Source organism: Falco cherrug, chromosome 8, assembly GCF_023634085.1.
Source record: "Falco cherrug isolate bFalChe1 chromosome 8, bFalChe1.pri, whole genome shotgun sequence".
NCBI classification, from domain to species: Eukaryota; Metazoa; Chordata; class Aves; order Falconiformes; family Falconidae; genus Falco; species Falco cherrug.
Genome location: NC_073704.1, coordinates 43051192 through 43066620, shown reverse-complemented (window position 1 = coordinate 43066620; position 15429 = coordinate 43051192).

The window sequence follows — 15429 nt, the reverse complement described above, 5'->3', positions numbered from 1 at the left end:
AGAGACCATCCTCTTCTGCTGTGGCACTATTGTGGTGTGGTCCCACCTGCAAGAGATGCGCCTCTTCCCACGGCACCCACCGCCCATCTGCTGGGAGGGGGCTGGGGCCAAGTAAACACCCCTGCCATCCCCTTAAGCCCTGGCTGAGATCCCACCGCTGGGCAGGTCTGGAGCTCCCACCACCCCCCGGTGCCTGCAGTCCTCCCCTGGGACCGCACATCAGGAGACAGAGACTGGCAAAGGCATCGAGGGGCAGCCCTGGAGACTGTCAGGCGTCCATATGCATACCTGTATGTACCTCTGCAAATGCTACAGCGCACTGAAGGTCGGAGAAGGGAACTGTTTTGGAGGAGGGATCCCCAGAACAGGAGCAGGGCACCAGGCAACCAGGCAGTCCCACACCAGTGTTTGGTGCTACATGCGGAACCACAGATGCGCAGCTAAGATGTCAGTGGGGTTAGCTCCTTGGCTACCTTTGGAACCAGGTCCAGCTTTAAAAAATGGACAAAAAAATGCCAGATTAGCAAGTGTTTAATGGTACCACATACAAAAACTTAGCTGGAACACAGCATATGAGAGTAAACTAATTTCAAAGATCCCAGCTCGTGTTCACTATTTCAGGTGGCTGATCTTGCCATTGAACTCAAAGCAACAGCAGCGGGGTTCAAGCTATTGCCTGAGCTTCAGCACATGCTTAAAGTGCGGCAAAGTCATAGCCCGGTTTTCAGTGGGAGAGCTGAATGAAAGCACATTTGGTAAAAACAGGTCTCATTAGGAGCACGTTTTGCAGTGACGTTACCATGACCTGAAGATAAACATCCCACCAGTACAAACATCCTACTGACCTGCCCTGATGGTGGAAGCTGTTCCCAGGAGCAGTGGGAAATTACAACATCCCACTCTTTTGGGGGAGCCTGGAACCACTGAACCAGGGGAGAACAGCCTCTGGCCTGTCACGGCACTGAAGGTACCATCGTTCTTGGAGGTGGGCATTCAAGGCTCTCCTTGGTGGAATGGAGGCGTGTAAGGAGAAGGCACATGCCTGAGGTGCAGATGGGAACTTTAAGAAGCCCACCCACCGCTGAAGTTGGATAAGAAGATTTCTGGTTCATCCCAGGGAAATAAATAGATAAAAATTAATTTATTCAGCTAGGTAAGGGATAGAGGGTGGGAAGAGGAATGAAAAAGCAAGAAAATAAAATATTCAGAGAGAGAAGGCACTGTGCTTTGGTCACATGAGGAAACATTTCACAAGAGCTGGGACCTATAGAAAGGCAGAGAGAAGCCAGCTTGCTCTCAAACAAACAAAAAAAGAGGCCCAATGTGCCCTCTGCACTAGCGTGATAGAAGTACTGATTCAAGGGTCCCACACTCTGGGCCCCCTGACTGCGTGTGGCACCGTACCATCCAGGTACGTGGGGACGGAGCAGGCAGCTGCAGCACGCTCCCACCACTGGCGTTTCCCCACGTGCATGTCCTGTCAAGGGATGGTTGTGGTCTGGTCTAGCCAGAGCAGCTCTGCCTCCTCAGGTGCCAGCCTCCTTCTCACCAGGGCTGCTGGAGGATTCATCTGCTTGTGGGGCAATCAGCCCAGGTACTTCCTCACCAGAGTCTTATTTTCTTGCAACTGAGCCTAAGAACTAGAAAATTTCCACCCATTATTTCCCAGAGCAGCATGCCAAGCTGCACACCCTCAGCATCACTCAGCATTTCACAGAGAGAGGAAAACTGGGTAGGTTCTTTTCTGTGTTGCGATTTAATATGTAAAACTCCTAATTAATGATGGGTCTCATAGCAGAATGCATAAGTAATTCTTTTGTATTTGATAACAGGGTATATTTGAGGGGCTCTACACCTAATTATTACATACCAATTTCCTTAAGGGGTGGGCAGCCCTGCTTTCCTGACAGCATCCGTAACTACATGGAAAAAGCCTCGTAAGGGTCAACGGGAAATGATTTGGGTTGGTGATAATTCATTACCCTTACCAAAGAAATAGAAATGGTAGTGACCAAGAAGCATATTGCACTCCAGCATCCACGCTGGTGTGGCTGGGAAAGAGCCTGTCCTTCCTCAGCTGCGACACCAGTAACGCCCACGTATACAGGCAGAGGATTTTGATGGAAGAACACTGACACTTTAATAATGGTAATTGTTTAAGTCTGATCAGAGACAGAGGTGTACAGTGGCATCTCCATGCTCCCCAAGCCCAAGAGCCAAGCTGCCTTTTTAAGTTGCAAAACGATCCAAATTCAGTGCCCAATTCAACCAGTGCAGTTGAAAAAAAAGGAAGGAAAAGGTGGCTGGCGGCCTTAGGAACTGGATCAGGTGTAGCTCTGGTGGATGGTGACCCTCCTGGGTGAGGGTCTTGGTGTGTAAATGCTGGTCCTTGCAGCCGCTGCAGGAGAGGAGGCTTTTCGGGAGGGATTTTGGGAAGGAAAAGTTTGTGCATTGGGGAGGGCCAGGCAGACTGGCATATTCCTACTAGAAGTGACTGTGAAGAACATATGGTTTAATTTAATGCAAGAGACTTTGTAGATTATAATTGAGTAGATAATTGGGAAAGGATGATAATTGTTTATGAGAGGGAGGGATTTAGTAATTATTCAAAGCTGTTTTAAAAGACTTATAAATACTCCTTGACAAAGGCCCAGGAGGGGCCAAAACATTGGCTTGATCATTTCCCTACCTCTCCAGAATTAATGTTTAAGCATGTATGATAAATCAGTAATAAGGTGCAGTACACTGCTGAGCGCTTGTGGGTGCTGGGGGATGGAGGGGGGTGCCCCAGGCCCTGGTACCTGTGCCCAGCCTGGCATCCCCATCCACTTCTCCCAGCTACCAGGAACCTGGTGGAAACGCCTGGGCACAGCAATTTGCACGAGGCTGTACAAAACCATGCATGTGCATATACAAAATGATGCACAAAAGCTGCTAAAAAGGAGTTCAAACGATGTTTTATCCCAAAAGGCCCTGCTGGCACCCTTTGAAGGTACGTGTGGGCTGCAGAATTGCATGCACGAGCATGTTGGCACCAGTCCTTTTGCAATTACATCAATTTCTTTTACTCTGAAGAGTGAACATCGATATCAATTATTTAAAATTCTGGACTGTCAAAATATATGTGAATAAACAAATCTGAGCGGGCAAACAGCACTCACGTATACCAAATATTTCTTCTCTTCAGCATGCCTCTCCAGAAAAGCCCAAACTATCTAAAATAATTAGATTTTGTTCAGTAATCAAACTCAATCAGATGGATTCTCTGTGAACTACTTTTATACCCACAATGAGGAATGTGTGTCATTCTCTGTGCATTTGCATATTTTTCCATAAACCTAAAACCAATCAATTTTGAAGAGTTATGATAATATAAAGAATCTGAGGCAATTACATGTCTTTTAAACAGGGATTCAAAATGCATTCCGCTGACAGGATTCATGTAGTAAAACAGTCAAAACTTCTTTAACCCTTTTAGTGACATCTCTGTTAGGGCAGGGTGGCTGATGCCGGGGATGTCAGAGGAGCCGATGGCTGGCGGTGCAGCCGAGGGCCGTTAATCCCACCGGCCATTAATCCCGCCAGCCGTTAATCCCGCCAACAGGGCCTGGGGCTGGGGCTGCTGTTGCCTTTACACGGCCCCACCGTGGAGCTCGCATCGCACAGCGTGGGGCGGCGCTGCCAGGGAACCTGTCCCAGGGGCTGATAGGCAAATTAGCAGTGCCATATTTTCCTCAGCGATTATGCCAAATATCACATCAGCCACCATATGGGCTCGAACACAGACTTCTCGGGGATTTCATTTTCATAAACAGGGAGGAATTATGCAAAGTGCTATAGGTAGGGCTTAGAAATGTTTTTTTAAAACATCCATTTGGTGGAAATGACTTTTTAATGATTTCTCTCTGTGGTTACGCCTATCCACAGCAGCCTTTTCCATGTTTATTAAGTAGTTAAGACTTTGCCTTTCTCACTGCTAACGGTGTGATCCGGAGAAGGCAGAGCATCACTGGGAGTCTGGGCGCGGGGCTTCGGCTGGGCACCCTGAGCCGCACATCCCCGTCTTAACAAGCATCACTTCAGAGGGGAGCTGGCCTCAAAAACCTCAGCTAAGCGTGCTTAAAAAGGGAATTTTTTCCAGTGTATTTGTGGCCCTGCTCCACCTTCAGGACCCAGAAACACTTGCCATCTTGCAAAGCCCATGCCCAAGGGATGGGGCAGCTCCAGAGCACCTTGCCATGGATGAAATATGCCGTTTTTTAAAATAACTCCTCTTTTTAAAAAGTCATAAAAAACTGATATATTTTATCAGTGAAGCTCTTTTGTGAAAACAAAATGTTTCATGGCACCAAACCACCTGTGCCATTGTGGAGACACTTAACTCTTCATTTCGGGGTTATGTTTTCAATAAGAAAGTACTTCATCACATCTGGGGAACTTCTCACTAAAAAAAAAAAAAAACACTTTCTAAAAACAACTAAAAAGAGTTTGGTTTTAACCAGATATGCAGGATTTGGGGCTGATGTCAGAATAAAAGAAATATTAAATCAGCCAACATACTGAACAGACCAACTTGCCGTCAGTCCCTGAGGTGAAAGGAGGGAGAAGCTGAGACCCATCCCGCACTAGCAAAACTGGGAAGTCCTAAAACAAGTTAAAACCTGATGCAAAGTCTACTGAAACCAACAGCACTCAGCAAAACCTCAAACAAGTACATTTTGGACTGCTTTAACTTCTCAGTCCCATTTCCACACCAGATCTGCAGACAAAACCGATTCCTTTCTCTCTCTCAGCAGGAACAAATTCTTTATTCTTGCATTTTGGTCTCATTTTAATGCCTGCCAGCAGCCTCTACAGACGGGCTGCAGCAGAACCTCACAATGTGATATGCCACGGCTTTGGCTTAAACTTTTAGATTGCTCTGAGTCTTTCATGGATTTAAAGAAAATGGGGAAAGTATTCCTTTGTATTTCTTGTGTGGTGACAGACAGCATCTGAATTCAATGCTGACCCATGCAGAATAACTCCTTTTCCCCTAGGAAACACCCTTTGGCTGTAGAGTGCTCTCTGGTATTATAATTTTAAAATAAAGAGCGCAAAAGCATACTTTTTATTGGTTAATGCAACTTTTGGTTTACTGGCAGTGCAACTTTTATGAACGATCTGTACTTATAAAGGTGATTTCACTTACTGACCTAGCTTGCAGTATTCTTTCAAAGTGATGGATTGGGTTGGTGTCCATTGATAACTTTGGTGCTATGTTTCTTTTTACAGTTTTTGAGGGATATGGCAGTTGTAGTGGATGAATTTATACTGCATGAGTCTTTGAGGTTTTTACTTTATACCACAGACAACACTTCTGAAAATTTTTTAATATAGAAGGAAATTATTTAGTGAAAATGAAGAGCTCTGGGGTGACTGGGGGTGGGGGTGGGGAGTCACATTAAAGTAATCTTAAAGACCTGTTCAAATTTCATATTTTTCTCTATAAGTGACAGTTCTGTCAGCACTGGCTAGAGCAGCTCTCTGGGGTATGCAGAAGACCCAGACCACCAGCTCTCTGCTGGGCCAGAGGTAGAGAGGGTGTTTCTGCCTGTGCTTTTCGACATTCTGTGTCTTTGCAATAGCAAACTTTAGTTATTGGAAAGCGTTAGAGAAGTAATTCATTGCATAAACAAACCAGCTCAGAGGATGTTGGCTTTGTTTGTTTATGTAGAGAAGACATTGAGTTCATCCCTTGGTGCAAGACAGACTCCCCTCCCAGTGATGGCATCACCAGCCTCCCTGCCACAGGAGGACACACAAAAAGCCTCGTAATGAGGAGTTAATCTGTGTTATGTTAAATTACACCTACTTTGATATTAACACCAACATTTGTAAAGAAACAACATCCACCTTAGTGGCAACAATGAAAATACAGCTGCCAGGTCCCCATCTGTATCGTGTGCATGTAACGTGCCTTAGCTGAAAGACCTACATATATCCAAGGAATAGGCTCATTCAGGAACAACCAGGTGGAGAAAGAAGATATCCACAGTGTGCCTCACAGGGAGGAAAGCATGTTTGCTCAGAATATATTGGAGACCCAGATTCAGAGGAGGTCACGCTTGTGAAAATATTACCACTGTAATATTGCCAAGGTCATGTCTGAAGGCAGGTTTGGGCTGTGCAGGAGCTGGCATGTTAAATATGTGCAGGAACAGCACACCTAGAGCACCCTTCCTTTCCACTGCCTTCCCTCGTTTGTCACCCTAGAGTTAAATGCTGTCAATATGTTTCCCTCGATGTGCCTTTGCCTCCATCCTCTGACCTTCCTGCAGCTTGTGGACCCTAGTCCACCCCAGACCATTGTGGACCTCCTTGTGGAACCCTAGTCCTCTCCAGACTCTTCTGGACCCCTGGTCCTCTCCGGACCCTTGTGGACCTTTTTGTGGACTCATAGTTGACCCCAGACCCTTGTGAACCTCCCTGTCAATCCCTACTCCTCTCCAGGCTCTTTGATCCTCTCCAGACCTTTGTTGGCCTCCTTGTGCACCCCTGGTCCCCTCCAGACCCACTTCTCACCCTGAATGACATGTTTCCCCAGTTGCAAATCTGCTGTGGTATGCTGGTGGCACGAGGGTGGATGTATTGTTCTGCTTTCAGGAAACTTTTAATCAAATGCAATTTCAGAAAAAGTGACTGTTTAATTTTGGCCTTGGCCTTTGGTCTGCACCTTGGTGGATCTGTTACTACAGGCTCACCCCACCTTCTCTGTGAGCTTCAAACAGAGCAGAAAGGAGGAGTGGGTCATTTCCAAGTTCGGTATCTGGAGAAGGTAGGAAAACAGGGGGCTGGGGGCAGGAGGAGGTAGCAGATGCCAATAAATGGGGTTTTCAGATCATGTCACTGGAGACAAAGACTGCACTGGCAAAAACTTTGTAGAACAGCCCAGAAGCCACCACCCCAGTGAGACTGCCTTTCTGGGCTGCAGCGATGTGCCGGTCCAGAGCAGAGGAAGAACAGGAATTAACTATATTTTATCAGCTCTAATTCTTTCAGGTGTAACCTGTGCTCTTGGCTGGGTGGGAAGGGGCAGGGGAGGCAGGGGAAGAGGGAGGGGTGGGCAAAGAGCAGCCACCGCGGTTGTTTGTGAGACCCAGGGATGCTGGCGACGCTCGCTGCAGACACTCGGTTCATGTAAATTCATATTTATTCGCCTTGTTATTCTTCTTAAAGGTGGAGAAATTCATTCTGCATTTCTGTCATTTGTTTCCCTATCGGAATATCTTTCACAAACATTTCCAGTGTCCTCTCCTCTTGCAAATGAGTAATGGGGGAAAGTAACTTTGGAAATGACATTGCAATGTAATCATCCATATTGTGTATTGTGGTTAAAATTGATTAAAATAATATTGAAACTCCCCCAAGGGATTATGCAATTATAAGTCAAGTCCCAAATGGAAAAGGTTTTTGAGAACTTGGCAGATGTCTTAATGAAAATGAAGCATTATAGTAATATATTAGTGCTATTTGTATATTATTGACAGCAAGATCACTAAACTGTATAAATTACTGTCCAGAAGAGTGGCTGAATTGTTTTCCTTTCAGGAAATTTTTAATCAAATATAATTTCAGAAAAATAATTGTTTAATTTTGGCCTTAGCTTTTGATCTGTACATTGATGGATCAATTATTAAACTGAGTTTTAGCCACTCATTTGCTTTGAAAGTTGACAGTTTAAATATTTGACTTTACACCCGTTTTGTTTTATTACAAAATAAATTCTGGCTAATGCCATAGACTATTACTTGCAGCCTTGCAATAAAAGGTAGTAGAGGGCTCCCAACTTTTCTTTGCCGTAATAAAGCTGCTCTCCTTGCATGGTCTCCTCTGAAGGCTATGGTGGAGCAAAAAGTGGGGATGCCGAGAAGGGCAGGCTCCCCCTTAGGAAGGCAGGTAATCGTCTTCACTCAGGGAATTTTGAACCCTTTAAAGCTGCCTCATTAGGCATGCACTTAAAAGGGCTTGGGATTTGGTTGTTGTTTTTCTTTTGCCCTGCACAAAGAAGCCCTGTATAAATACCGGTAAATACAGTAAATTTATATCAGTAGCTTTACTCCTATACAGGAATTTCTGTTTCAGTGGTTAGGAAATAAACTGCTTGCCTGCAACTACACAATATTTTAGTCTCTAATTTTAAAAATACGCTGTATTTTAATACCTTTTTTTAAAACAGATACCAGTTTTTATGAAGCACTACATGAGTTGCTGATGGATAAATCACCCAAGCATGGTTAAAAAGACCCTAATCTCCAGATGGTACCAGATCCATTTAATTGTATCCTCTGACCTCATCTCACCTAAGCCTGCATTAAAATCATAATACAGTTCAAGTGTAAAAATGATATAGTGTTTATTCGTCCTGTTTATAGGGGGGCAAATACACAGTTAAATTCATATGTCGAAAATTAGTGTAGTCATTTGAAAAGGTTGAGTTAGATCAAACTGACTCCCAGAATTTTATTTGCCCTTTTTTATTTAAATGGCTCTATTTCTATAGTTCGACATCTTTAAATGATGGAGGATGCTGAGAAAGAGGTGAAGCGGGTTTCTGGGCATGTAGAAGGCAAGGTCTTGCATCAGCCATGGGGCCGCATCCAGCCCTGGGGAAGGGGGATGGAGCACTTGGTCTCATTTTTAATTTGTACTGTGTGTAACGAGAGAGGGCTGTATACATTGTAAATCCACTGCAAATATTTTAGTATTTCGGAGCGCTCAGATCAGCTGTAGGACATGGGCATGCCCCTTCCCGCCTGGCAGGGTCTCCTGCGCACACCGTGAAAGAGGTGCTTCTCCCTCCTGTTCCCAATTTCTGGCGTGAGCCCACTTGCCTCCACACTCCCCAGGCATGTCCCGCGGGCTGGCCAGAGGAAGCATTACGGGCGCAGTGCCCCCACCACAGGGCTCCCCCTCCCTGGGGCAGTCCCCTGCAGGCAGTTCTGCCAGCACCGTCCCCATCCCGTCCCCCCAGCCCCCGCGCACCTCGGCGGGTCACTTTGCTGCTATCCCCTAAAATAGGTATTTTTCGTGTCAAGTGGTCAAACTTTGTGGACTTGTGATTGTGGGAGCAATTAATTACCCATACCCACCCCAGAGTCACACAGAAAAAGGAAGTTTCATGTGAAATATGTATTGGCTTGTGCATCGATGGGGCAGCTTCTCTTCCTCACCTAAGAGCAAAATACTTTGTAAGAGCAAAATACTTCTCCAGGGTACCACTCCACAAAGGGGCTAAGCCCCTGCCTGAGGGGGATGGAGGAAAGGAACACAGACAAATAACCTAGATTATTATGAATGTATTGACAGAGCCAGGTTAGCAGTTTTACTGCGGATATACTAGATTATGGAGAGAATTGAATAATTTATCCAGCAATTTTCACATAAGCAATATTATTAAAAATGAAGACATGAAAAAAGAGGTTAGTTATAGTGGAGAATATATATAGGCCATGAATAAATGTATTAGGCAGTAAGAGTAGTGAATGTTTTAGTAGGTTTAGACTAGATTAAAAAAACCTGTATTTGATTTCAACGAAGTCCTAAAATATCTGCTGAGAAAAAAAGCACAGCTTACAACGGGCAAGGCTGGAACAGATATATAGATATAGATATAGATATAAGCTAGAGGCAGTGCTTGGAGTAGAGTGGGGTGCTCCTCACCACCATGCTTCCACTACTACGCGTGCCATGGTGCAGGGATGCGGACCCCTGGTCCATGTGCGTGCACGAGCCCCACGCTGCCCTGTGTGCACACTGGGGCCGTACGCTGGTTTCCCAGGACCCAGGTCCTGGTGGGCATCATGCCCAAGGATGGACTGGCCTGCCTGCCCAGCTTCGGTGCTGCCCAGTGCCTCTTGGAGTCAAACTTTGGGAATCCCAGGAGCTGCCATATGCACAAGGGGATGCCCTTATCCCAGCATCTCTGCTTTGCCAGAAGACGGCTCCTGTTATCCGTACAGAAAATCCCTGTCTGTCCATCCACATGCTCCTGCAGAGCAGAGTCCAGCCAGGGGCAGGGCTGGCGTGAGGGTCCTGGCTGCCAGCACGGGTGGCTGTGGTGGCGGCTGAGACCCTCGATGTGGGGGGGACCCAGGGGCACAGCCGCGCTTGCGGAGCCCTGCGCTGCCAGCTCAGGGGGTGGCGGGGAGGGGATTTGGCCCAGTGCAGAGGTTATCTAAATGGCAGGAAAGGTCCACAGCGCAGACACAGGAGTGTTTATTTTTGTTTCCTATTGAGTTCCCTTTTATCTCCTGTCCTTATGGTTATCTCTTCTCCCCCCTCTCAGGCTTTGGCAGGGAAGCCGAATACTGATGAGGCGTAAGCTGGTAAAGTCCCAAGCATTTCCAGGCAGTAGGTTTGGGAATGAGAGGTTAGTCTGACTAATTAGCCTAGAGGATTTTTGCTCCCCGGGCACGCAGGTCGGGTATTACAATAACAGCCTCTGCAGCCAGCAGCTTTTGTGCCATGGGCACAGGCAGCTGCAGGCAGCTCTGGCCCCAGTCCGGCAGCGAGTCCGGGGCCAGGATGGGTCCCACGAACTGTGGTGCCTGTCTCCTCCAGAAACTTCAAATAATGACTGAGGCAAAGCTTAGGAAGCCCCGTTATGTACGTGCCTGAGGCATGCACAGAAAGAAAAACATCTCTGGGATTCTCATGATCCAAGTTTTAGAATGATTTTCTTTTTTAAAAAAATACAAAACAACCACATATATCAATCAATCAATAAATAAATAAACACATAAAGAAATATGGGAGTGGGAATTTGGTGAGCTGGCTGTAAGTGGTGGTGCGGGGACAGCTGCCTCTGCCCCAGCGCACCTGCAGTAGGGATATCCGAGCTCCTACACGGTGCCAGATAGGGACCATTTCTGGAAGCTGAGAGCCACGGCACGGTGTGTAAGCTCATAGCTCCGCTGGCATGGCTGGGACGGGCGTGCTGGGACTGCTGGGGGGGACCAAGGCCATGCTGCTTGTGGCGCGGTTGGACATGGTGCCAGCAGGATGGGAGGGAAACCCTGAGCAAATGAGCAGCAGCAATGGCATCTGCACCACGTACACAAAGCTGCCATGCCTCGTATGGTACTGAGACGCTCCTGCAAAAACCTCGGGATTGAGGCGTTTCTAACAGCCATGTTTGCTGCCCACCTAAGTCCATTGGCCCTTGGTGGTCTGCCATGGAAAATCGCTTCCCACAGCTGGAGCAGGGCACTTCCTCGCCTGGGTCTGAGGTGGCTGGGCATCCACCCATGGGACTACGGAGCTGGCAACAGAGTAAGGTTCATCCTAAATGCAGCTGAAATAAATTTTAAATATAAGTGTGTATATATATATATATATATGTATGTATGTATGTATGTATGTATGTATGTATACAAAAGCACTCTCTCCCTTTTTTCTTTTCTTCTTTGTTTGTAGAGGAACTAACGTCAAAGCTCTTTCAGTCAGTTGTGATTGACTAACCAAATGGTCATGGACAAGCTGAAAATACAGATCTGACTTTGAAAGCTCGCTGTGTTTGGGGTCTTTTGCTTGCTGTGGTTTGTTTGATTTTTTAAAAATAGTTTACACTACATACCCTTATGCTCCTAAAATAGGGCCGCTAGAAAAATCCTCAAGGCCAGCATCTTTCAAAACCAGGCCTGCAGACGTTAAAATGGTATTGCAGCGTACCGAAGCGAGCCTGATGGGTTTCTGCAGTGCTGAGTGAAGGAATGAGTTTGGTTCCATGAGCTGCACAGCTCCAGCCCTCCCAGCACTGGTGGGCTCTGCCCAGCTCTCCATCAGCAGGACAAGTGAGATGATGCACAACAGAAGGACCTTGCCAGCCCTCTGTGGTGTGGGAACTGGTGCTGAGCCTCACAGGGCATGGCGGTTCATTCCCTCATGGTAATGGAGCAACTCCCACCTAAAGAGAAGATTTCCCCTTCTTCCTTACAAGACCACTGGGAAAAAGCTAGCCGTTTGCTGCAGCCGGGCTCTGTTCCCTCAGGAGTGACTGCATTTGGTACCCAGCCAGCACCACGACCCCTCAGGGGGCTTGGCATCTCCTGGTGATTTACACTCTTCTGACCATCCTCAGAAATAGCAATACCTGCTGTTCCCTGGCCCATCGGCTCTGCGTATACAGTTCTGAGGAGAGCTTGGATCTCATCTCCTTTAGCCTAAGACAGCAACCGGCATCTGAGAGCACCCCCCATCAGACACTGCAGCAGAGGAGCTGTGCTGTCCTGCTGCCTCCCAGACAGACTTGGGTTCGATACAAAAAAATGCCAGCGACCCATTCCTTTCAACAAGAAAATGCCATTTGTAAACGTTACAGGTTTTTTCCTTTTGCTGTTCATGTCAAATTCAGATATGTCATGTCACTGTGATTACCTTATTCATCACAGAATCACAGAATGGTTTGGGTTGGAAGGGACCTTAAAGCCCACCCAGTTCCCACCCCTGCCCCGGGCAGGGACCCCCCCCAGCCCAGGCTGCTCCCGGCCCCATCCAGCCTGGCCTGGAGCACTGCCAGGGATGGGGCACCCACAGCTGCTCTGGGCAGCCTGGCCCACCACCTCACTGCCCTCACGGTAAATTTTTCTTATTTATAAGCAAAAGAGGGAAGGCTTTGGCTGAGCCAGGGAACATGCTGTGCTGATTTTGAAACAGACTGGAGGGAATGAAAGCCCAGAGTCTGCTTCCCACTGAGATTGAGGGTCTACGGGCAACTCCAGCACTGTTGGATTCCTGCCAGCAGGGCTGGTGCGTTCCAGGTATTACACAGGGGTCCTGTCCCAGCTCCATCCCATCCCATGCTATTCATCCCATCCCATCCCATCCCATCCCTCTGGGGGTCCCAATGCCCTGCTGAGCATATGGGAAGAGGACACCCAGGTTTCCCTTGGGAGCAATGGTGCATCGCCCCGACACAGGGCTGAGGTTTCACTTTTCAGTCACAGGCAAGAAGCAGGCTTTTTTTTAAAATACTGAAATTCAGGATAGAGAAATAAAACCAGTGAGTGGTTACCAGTGACAAAAGCGTACGCAGCAGCAGCATGTGCCCCTTGCCATTCACAAAAGATATGCTAATTGGAGGTAAATATCATCTATCCTTGACAAGCCTTGCAAAGTCGGATCTGACTTATAAATAAGAAAAAGTGCGCTGGCTGCTAGGAGTGGTTTGCAGAGTGTGTAAGAATCACCACAGACATTGGGAATGTCTAAATAGAAGGTGCCGGGGTGGATACGGCAGATGCTGGGACTCTCCCTGTCCCCGGGAGCAAGAGCACCCCTAGGCTATGGCTGAGCCCCGGCACAGGCAGCACCCAAGGGTGCCCCGGGGCCCCATGGCAAGACTCCCACCACCACCGACACCCTCCAAAACCCCAGCAATCCTTGCTTTATGGAGCTGCGCTGGCTGAAAGGAGCCAAATTAGCTGAAAAGTGCTCTAAATTGCTGGTATCTTACTGCCAGGGCAGTACCGCTTTGCATCGAGCCCCGCGCCGCTGCTCCGGCACCTCAGATAGGACGACTTTTTGGTCTAATGGTGCTCTTGTTTGGTGCTGCTTCTTCACATCTGGTCGCCAAAGAGTCACTCTGTCACCCTGCAGCCTGCTAATGAGATCCCCCATTTAATTAATACCATAAGAATTTTAATTCTGACTGAATCAATTTAACGTGATGTGATTTTGTCAGCTCTATTCCCCAAGTAAAAAGTGAGCCTGATGCTTATTACATACATCATTTCACGGGCTCTGCATTCCCTGCTGACTTAAACAAATTCTAATTAAGACTAATTAAAGCATCATTTATGAAAGCGCTTGTGATAGCTATGCAAACATTCTGGGTGGGTATGCTTTGCATAATAATTATCCTAGTTAATATTAAGGCTAGGTTCTTGGCAATTAGGTCTTTGAAACAGAGAGTTATTCTGAATTTAGCCCTTTTCACTGTTAGCAATGAATAACAAAAAAACAACATGCTAAATTTATGTAGTGGCTTCATTAACCGGAAAAATTTAGAAGTAGTAGTATTGTTTGCATTTTAAAGTTTAAGCATTGTTTTTAAGCCAGGTGACGGTTATTAAAACAGAAGAACAGGGTCTGAGCGGCGGGTCCTGAGCCCGCACCACATCCCATATGGGGAGAGGTGACTGTGTGTTACATCCAGGCTGCAAAGCTGCTCCAGTCTGGGAGTGCCCTGCCCCTCCCTCGACCTCCTCGCCTCCAAAGTCTGGCTACAAAGCAGGGACTGGCAGTTTTAAAACATTGTCAAACTAAAAATTAGTTCTGTTTGGTTCAGTCTGTTTTTCTGAGTCAGGTTTGAGAGATTTTGAAATCCCTGCAACAGATGATAAAGTTTGGGAGGGGAGTGCGGGAGAGCTGCAAGGATGCTAACGCAGTTGCTGTTGGGTCTGTATTGCCCAGATGAACATTTCCTTGGCTGCTGCTCGGTGCCGTAAAACCAAACATCTTCCCAGCCCAATAAAAGGATCTAGCTGTGTTCCCAGTGGGTAAAACACTGCCACCGGGCAGGGTGGCAGAGCATTGTGTATGACATTCAAAATACTCTACTTTTTTTTTTAATGTACAGGGCAGAGAGTGGCCTGGGGGTATATAACAGCTCTGCTCCTAAACACTTCCCAAGAGAAAAAAGTTGGAAACTCTGCTTTGAACCCCACAGTCTGGTGTGGAGCACAACTCAGACACACCTTCACTGCAAGACCCAAGGTGACATAAAAAAAAAAAAAAAGGATTAAAAAATACTTTCACACAGTTTCCAAACATCTTGAGTGTTTAACATAAGAAAAAAAAAACCAGCCCATGGGTTTGAGCACAAGGTCTGATTTTCTACCAAGAGATTGTGTGGAACAGCTTTTGGAGGTGGACTTGGCTTCGGTGCCATTTTTCAGTGGTTGTTCCATAGACTAAATCCAGTGTATCACATCCAACACTTTGTCTTTTTGCTGACTGATGACAAAGCTCTGCCTGGCCTGTAACTTTGTCAAAATTAAGGTGGCATTTGGTACATCCATCTGATACCTAATGCGAAGGGTTTATGCTCCCTGAGGTCAGCCATCACTTGGACAAGGCATCTTCCAAGAAAACCCAGTGAGGTGGGCTGTGGACAGCAATCTTGCTCTTCACCCTGTTTTCTTTAGACGTTTTTTTCTCTGTTCATGGCTGTTATTTGTAATTGGGAGAGAAAAGCGCACAAAAGCCACCTGGCCCAGCTGAGACACTTCTCTTTGGGGGAAGAAAAGTTTGGTGCGTACAGCTCTGCCTGGATAACTGGGAGGCAGAAGAGCCGCTGGCTTCAGTCGCCAGCAGCATGGTGGGAATTTGGAGATACTGGGTGTTTAACACTGTGAGAGGAGAAAAACTGCCGTGCCTATGGCTGCA